This window comes from Morus notabilis, unplaced genomic scaffold, assembly GCF_000414095.1.
Source record: "Morus notabilis unplaced genomic scaffold, ASM41409v2 Scaffold629, whole genome shotgun sequence".
Classification (NCBI taxonomy): Eukaryota; Viridiplantae; Streptophyta; class Magnoliopsida; order Rosales; family Moraceae; genus Morus; species Morus notabilis.
Genome location: NW_010363794.1, coordinates 172,515 through 179,549, shown reverse-complemented (window position 1 = coordinate 179,549; position 7,035 = coordinate 172,515). Strand labels below are relative to the sequence as shown.

At 32.8% G+C, this 7,035-nt stretch overlaps 1 pseudogene; it reads left to right on the top strand.

The window, feature by feature from the left end:
- Window positions 1-1,741: 1,741 nt before the first annotated feature.
- LOC21397490 lies at window positions 1,742-5,908 on the top strand (annotated as a pseudogene).
- The last annotated feature ends 1,127 nt before the right edge of the window (window positions 5,909-7,035 follow it).

Sequence of the window (7,035 nt, the reverse complement as noted above, 5' to 3'; positions counted from 1 at the left end):
ATTTGACTAAAATAAATACTAATTAAGAATAAGGGATAAGAATCAAGAACCATGCATTTTTAAAGGATATTTGTGAAGATTTCTCTTTTTTAAAATTTAAAAGGCATATTGAATTAGGGTATATAATTTAGAGAGCATTTATCAAAATAATCCTCTTGAAGTAGAACTATAGAATATATCCTTTTATAATAATTAAAAAAAACAACTGAGCAATACATATACAACAACGAGAATGGTACGTAGTTATAATTTATATCAAATTTTATACTATAGCTTTGCTCAGCCTGTTTTGTATTATTGTAATCCAAAGATACTCGTCTCTCCCTTTCTCTCATTCTGTTTTTTTTTTCTTTAAATATTATTATCAACTATTTTTTAATGATTAATATTCTCTTGTCAAACGCAAGAGAAAAAAAGACAAAAAATTGATTCTGTCACTTTTTTTTTTGTTTTTTGAACAAGATACTGTCATAATTAATTTAGACCTCGTTTATTTCACCATTCGAGTTTTCAGTTCTAAGTTTCTACAGTAAAAAGCTCTCATAAAATGTAACATCTAACTTTTTCTGCTACAGTAAAAAACTCTAAGAAAATGTCACATCACAGTTCGAATTAAAAACTCGAATCTACGAAGTGAACGAAGCGTTAGTAATGTCTAAAGTAACACAACGCAGACATAGTTTCCAAGTCAACTGCCTGATTACCGTCACACCCAGAGCAAATTAATGTTCTTTCTTAACTAATATCTCTAAGCTAATAATATATTATCAACCTGGTTGGTGGTTTCACAACTAAATCAAACATATTTCTCTGTATCCCATAAGTACTACAGCTAGGTTCCAATATTTTGGACCGTCAAGTGCTAGCTTGTGTCCTCCTTTCCTGTAGTATTTGTGGCCCAAAAGATTTACAATAATCTTGATAAATATCTTTTAAGGACCCGTTCACTTCGCTAATTCGAGTTTGTAATTCGAAAAGATGTGATTTTGTGTGAGAGCTTTTTACTGTAGTAAAAAAGTTAGATGTGACTGTTTCTGAGAGCTTTTTACTGTATCAAAACTCGAATCGGCGAAATGAACGGGGCCTAAAATTGTATGATGTAAGATTTTTAATTTTTACTCTTCATTTATAACTTTTTTAGTTAAATAACTACACTAATAAAATGATATTTATCAAGAATAAAAAGTAAAAGTCTAAACTCATGCACTCTCAAAAGTAAATTCTTCATTTTTTCAAAGATTTTTTTATTTGAAATAGAATTTCACGGTTGCTTAGACTTGAAGAAGAGGAAATAAAATAACTGGTTTTGTTATTATAAATTCATACCATACATCTCCTGGTCCAAAGTTAGGAGAAAAAGAAGATTTAAGGGTAAATACTGATGATCATCAACGGAATGAAGATTCAATAAGCAAATAGTTTTTTCCTTCCAAGGAAAGAAGGGGGGAAAAAAAAAAGCAAACGGTTTAGAAAACAGATTGGGTGTAATTACTACAATGAAGGCTGAGTCAAAACATTCGTGTATTATTTTACACTCAAAAACTTGTTACATTAAAGACCGCACTAAGCTGACATGAAAGTTCGAAAAAAAAACAGAGAGAGAGAAAAAAAAAAAAAAAAACTTAAAATATTGTAATTAGGACATCGAGGTCTATATATAGACTAATATTTGCGAAAAGGGTTTTTTGGAGTAACATTAGAAATTAGTATTAGAAAAATAGAGCTAGAAAGGAGACAGAAAATGAGTGAAGCGGCTGAAGAAATCTCCACATCCACAACACGGAGGACGGCCACCGCGACCCCGGTGCCTCCCATGGCCACGCCCCCTTCGCACTATCACCCGGGCAGCGCCAGCGACCACGTCGAAAACTCCCAAATCCTCAACACCAAGAATCCAAACTCCACGTTTCATTACCCCAATAGGGAGCCCTATTAATGGAGAGCTCTCAGCCCCAATAGGCTTGACCCTCAAGATTCTTGGCTTCCAATCACCGATTCTAGGAATGGAAACGCCTTTTACGCTGCGTTTTACACTTTGTGCTCTGGTATTGGAATTCAAGCCCTTGTCCTTCCCGTTGCCTTCACTATTCTTGGCTGGTAATAAACATTACTCGCATCATTCTTATGCTAGTATGAAATACAGTATCAAGTTTTATAACACATGCAGAACGTTTGACCAGCAGTAATACCATAGATTACCGAGTGTAGTGGCCTAACGGTAAGGATTATTGTAGTCAAAGGTTTAAGTGTTGCGTGGCCTAACAGTAAGGATTAGTCTAAATGGTAAATAAACAAAAATAAATAAAAAACATACAACAACAAAAAAATACATTTTACCTTTTGTTTTATTAATAAAATGAGGTTTTTATGGCTTAATTCTACACTGCTTTTTATCTGCAAATAATTAAGCAAAAACTAGACAAATTCCAATTAAAAATATTATGAATAAAAATAATGGATTTGTTTAATTAAAGCTTAAATATTTTAATATTATATAAATCAAAAGCAATATTTATGGTGCATTTTCATGCACTAATCAGCTCGGCTCGGCTAGTTGGTGGGCTGATGGGCTTTGGGCCGAATTGGGCTTTTCTTGGGCTCAACTTTTGGGTTTTACTTGGTAAACTTGGCCCAAATTCAATTGTTTTCTTCAAAAACCTGAAAAATAAAATAAATCCAATTAAAATTAAATCCTCTAAATTTAGGAATATTTGAAATTAAAATCACAAAATTGATAAAATAGTTTGACAATTATGAACATTAAAAGTGCAAATTCGTGCACTTATCAATTGTCTAGAAGATGACTTAATTAATTAAGATCCGGATTAATTACGTTGCTTGAGTAGAATAAAGTACAGAAATCAAAATAGACACGCAATATGGTATCGTAGTTTGGTGCGCACACCTACTATGCGGGGCCACGCTCAGACAATAAACAGTTCACTATGTTCCATAAATTACAGACACCGGACGGACTTATTCACTCAAGGACTCCCTCCTAGACAACGACGCCACTGTGACGAATCTTCACAGTGATTTGTACCACACGTCTTCTAAACTGCACGGCTAACTCCCTTCGACCCACATAACTTCCTCCCGAAAGCAACAAATCCCTCTCCCGAAGGACGATCTCAATAAGTCATAAAAACTCACAGACGTCTCTCTGAATATTTTCTCAGTAGTAAGCTCTCAAATTCACAGACTTTTCCTCTAGAGCTATTCTCTTAAATTCATGTACCCATATGCTCTGATACCACTTGTTAGATATGATATTACTGTCTTTCCTTGGTAATTAATTTGAATAGTAAGAAACTCGGATCTTAATTAATCAAGCCGTATTCCAGACAGTGTTCTAACATCATCTGGAATATCACACGTAACATCAAATCTAACAGTTCACAAATATTATTGCAGTCTACAAAGCATCCATCAAGAGTGCCAGTGTGGAGGGGCGTCATATTTTCTTATCTAATTATAGCAATTCTAAATGGTAAATAAACAAAAATAAATAAAAAACATACAACAACAAAAAAATACATTTTACCTTTTGTTTTATTAATAAAATGAGGTTTTTATGGTTTAATTCTTATCATGGTTTCAGGACATGGGGAGTGATATGCTTAACTGTGGCATTCAGATGGCAAATGTACACCCTGCATTTACTAGTGCAGCTTCATGAATCTCCCGAAACTGGCGTACGCTACTGCAGATATCTTAAATTTTTTTTTTATTTTTAGCGACAACAAGTTTTAGCCAAATGTCATCACAAAAGATCATTTTTCTTTTAGCGGTTCCTTTTCATTCCACCTACAATCTTAATAAATTGCCAAATGATTGTTGAGTTGGGTATGGGGACATGATTCAGTTTTTATTAGAATTAACTAATTATGTGTCATCTTTTATGTTTCTCTAATAATATCATAACACGTCAAATAAAATGTCATTTCATTTAAAATTTTATATCACATCAATTAAAAAAATTAGGGTTTTAGTTAATTAAGGTGGCATGATTTTAGTGGCGGCACAGAAAAGATGACACAAATAAAGATGAGCTCTAAAAGATTACTTCTATCAAACTACACGTCTTTTTTTTAATCATAGATTCTTCTATCATACTACATGTCATTGAACTTAAATAAGTGATCAATTCTTTTCTCAAGCAAAACGACAGAAACAACAGCACCTAAAGAGACAGTCCATAACAAACAATAGGAAATATACCAAAGCAATTATATAGACTAAGAGAATTAAAGTATAATTGAAGAAAAGGAATAAAAAATGAATGATCAATGAAGTTTTTTCTTTGTTGATTCTACAATTATAGTTACTAATCAGTGGATTTGTAAGTTCATGTTACATCTGATGTTACGTTCGATGTTCCAGATGATGCTGGAACATTGTCTGGAAGATGACTTAATTAATTAAGATCCGGATTAATTACGTTGCTTGAGTAGAATAAAGTGCAGAAATCAAAATAGACACGCAATATGGTATCACAGTTTGGTGCGCACACCTACTATGCAAGGCCACGCCGAGACAATAAACAGTTCACTATGTTCCATAAATTACAGACACCAGACGGACTTATTCACTCAAGGACTCCCTTCTAGACAACGATGCCGCTGTGACGAATCTTCACAGTGATTTGTATAGCGTGCACCACACGTCTTCTAAACTGCACGGCTAACTCCCTTCGACCGACAGAACTTCCTCCCGAAAGCAACAAATCCCTCTCCCGAAGGACGATCTCAATAAGTCATAAAAACTCACAGACGTCTCTCTGAATATTTTCTCAGTAGTAAGCTCTAAAATTCACAGACTTTTCCTCTGGAGATATTCTCTTAAATTCATGTACCCATATGCTCTGATACCACTTGTTAGATATGATATTACTGTCTTTCCTTGGTAATTAATTTGAATAGTAAGAAACCCGGATCTTAATTAATCAAGCCGTATTCCAGACAGTGTTCTAACATCATCTAGAACATCAAACGTAACATCAGATCTAACAGTTCACAAATATTATTGCAGTCTACAAAGCATCCATCAAGAGTGCCAGTGTGGAGGGGCGTCATATTTTCTTATCTAAATATAGCAATGTGCTTATTCCCCATTGCAATAGGAGGCTATTGGGCATATGGTCAAATGATACATAACTCCCTTCATATTTCCCACATAAATCTCTTTTATTCTTGATCAATTTTGTGTATTCTAATTACACTAAAAAGTTGGAATTGGAATACAACATTTTGTTCAGACTATTTTAAGAAGAGCATAATTACATAATAAAGATTATTACAATAATTTTCACATTATATGCTAACTAATAATTGTTACAACAAATTCTAATTTTTTTACTATTTGTGAAGTATTTTATTTATTTATTTATTTTCTTTTGCATTTTCTTCACAATAGATACCAGATCAAGGGGGTATGCTAGCAGCCTTGTACGCATTCAACTCACGTGACACCTCTCAGTTCATCCAAGGCCTAACACGCGTATTTGCCATACTTCATGCCTTAAACTCCTTCCCAAGCTATGGCATGCCAATGTTCGATGAAATAGAGTCCCAAGATACTAAGAGAATGAAAAAGCGCTCCCCGTGGTGGCTCCGTGCCATTATCTGCGTACTGTTCGGTTTCGCGAGCTTCTTTGTGGCGGTAGCGATCCCATTCTTGGAGTGCCTTGGGGTGCTTATAGGAGGGATTGCATTGCCGGTGACACTAGCTTATCCATGCTTCATGTGGCTCAAGATAAAGAAGCCTGAGATGTATAACCCATCTTGGTGGCTGAATTGCATGCGTACTAGGGAGCCTTGGAATGGCTCTAAGTGGTCTGGTGATCGCTGCTGGTATTTATGTCATAATTGATACTGGTATTCAAGCCACATTCTTCAATCCTCAGTAATCATCCTAGATGTTTCATATATGTGATCAGTGAATATCTTTATTTATATTATATGAAGTTAATTTTTATGTTGCTAGTCTTTAAAACTATTAATTAGCATTGTAATTATTTGGTCTTTAATTGTTAATGTCTTTGAATTAGTTATAGTTTTTCTTTCCTAATTAGACATAAATTAAAGTGATGATCAGTTTTGAATTTGAGGGAGTTAATTAATCAGGTGCCATCTGGTTAGAGCGTGAAACTTTATAATAACAGCTACGTGATTTGAAAATGTTGACAAAGGTTTTAACTTTCAAGGCTTTTCAAGTCTCATGTCTCAAAATTGGATTAGTGACTGAGTGGAAATTTTATCAGCCTTAGGAAGTTTAAACATTTTGAAAAGTGCTGGACTTTTGTTTGCATAAATTAAATGATAAAACAGGTTTTTTCCGACATATTCAAAACCAACAAACTGATGAAATGAAAATTCCAAAATATTTTAAGGGCTGAAAGTAAAAAACTATTAGTAATCATTTTTTCTAGTCCTATTTTGTATTGGAAATTGAAGGAACTGTGATACATTACTGGGTAAAGCAGTTTTTAAGATAAATGAAACAATAGGAACCTTTTTCAATATTGTGGCAAAGATAGAAATAATTAATGTGATAATATATATATATTTAGGAGAGGACCACCACATTTAAGTGAGGTTCAGAGTCACTCAAATTCTCAATTTATGATTAGAGTGGAGAGACTCACCAACTAAATTACTCTCACTCGTTAAAATGTGATAATATTCGTATTGATCGAAATTTAAAATTTAAAGATGAGTTTTTTTTAATAAGATAAAAAAAATAAACTATTAATAATTTACTATTTTCAAACTAAATCTACATTAAAAATTATCTATTTTATATATTTTTTTAATATAATATAATTTTAATTAAATTTAATAATTATAGATTGACACCACTTATAAAACTGTCTTACTTAAAAAGTTAATCAAGATGAAAGGTTAGGTAATGATTATGTTTTGGGCTCCTTTACATTTTAAAAATTTTTTTTATGTTTTAAATTTTTTTTTTTTTTTTTTTTTTTTTTTTTTTTTTTTATAATTACTCTTGAATTTTAGTTTTTTTAACAGCTTC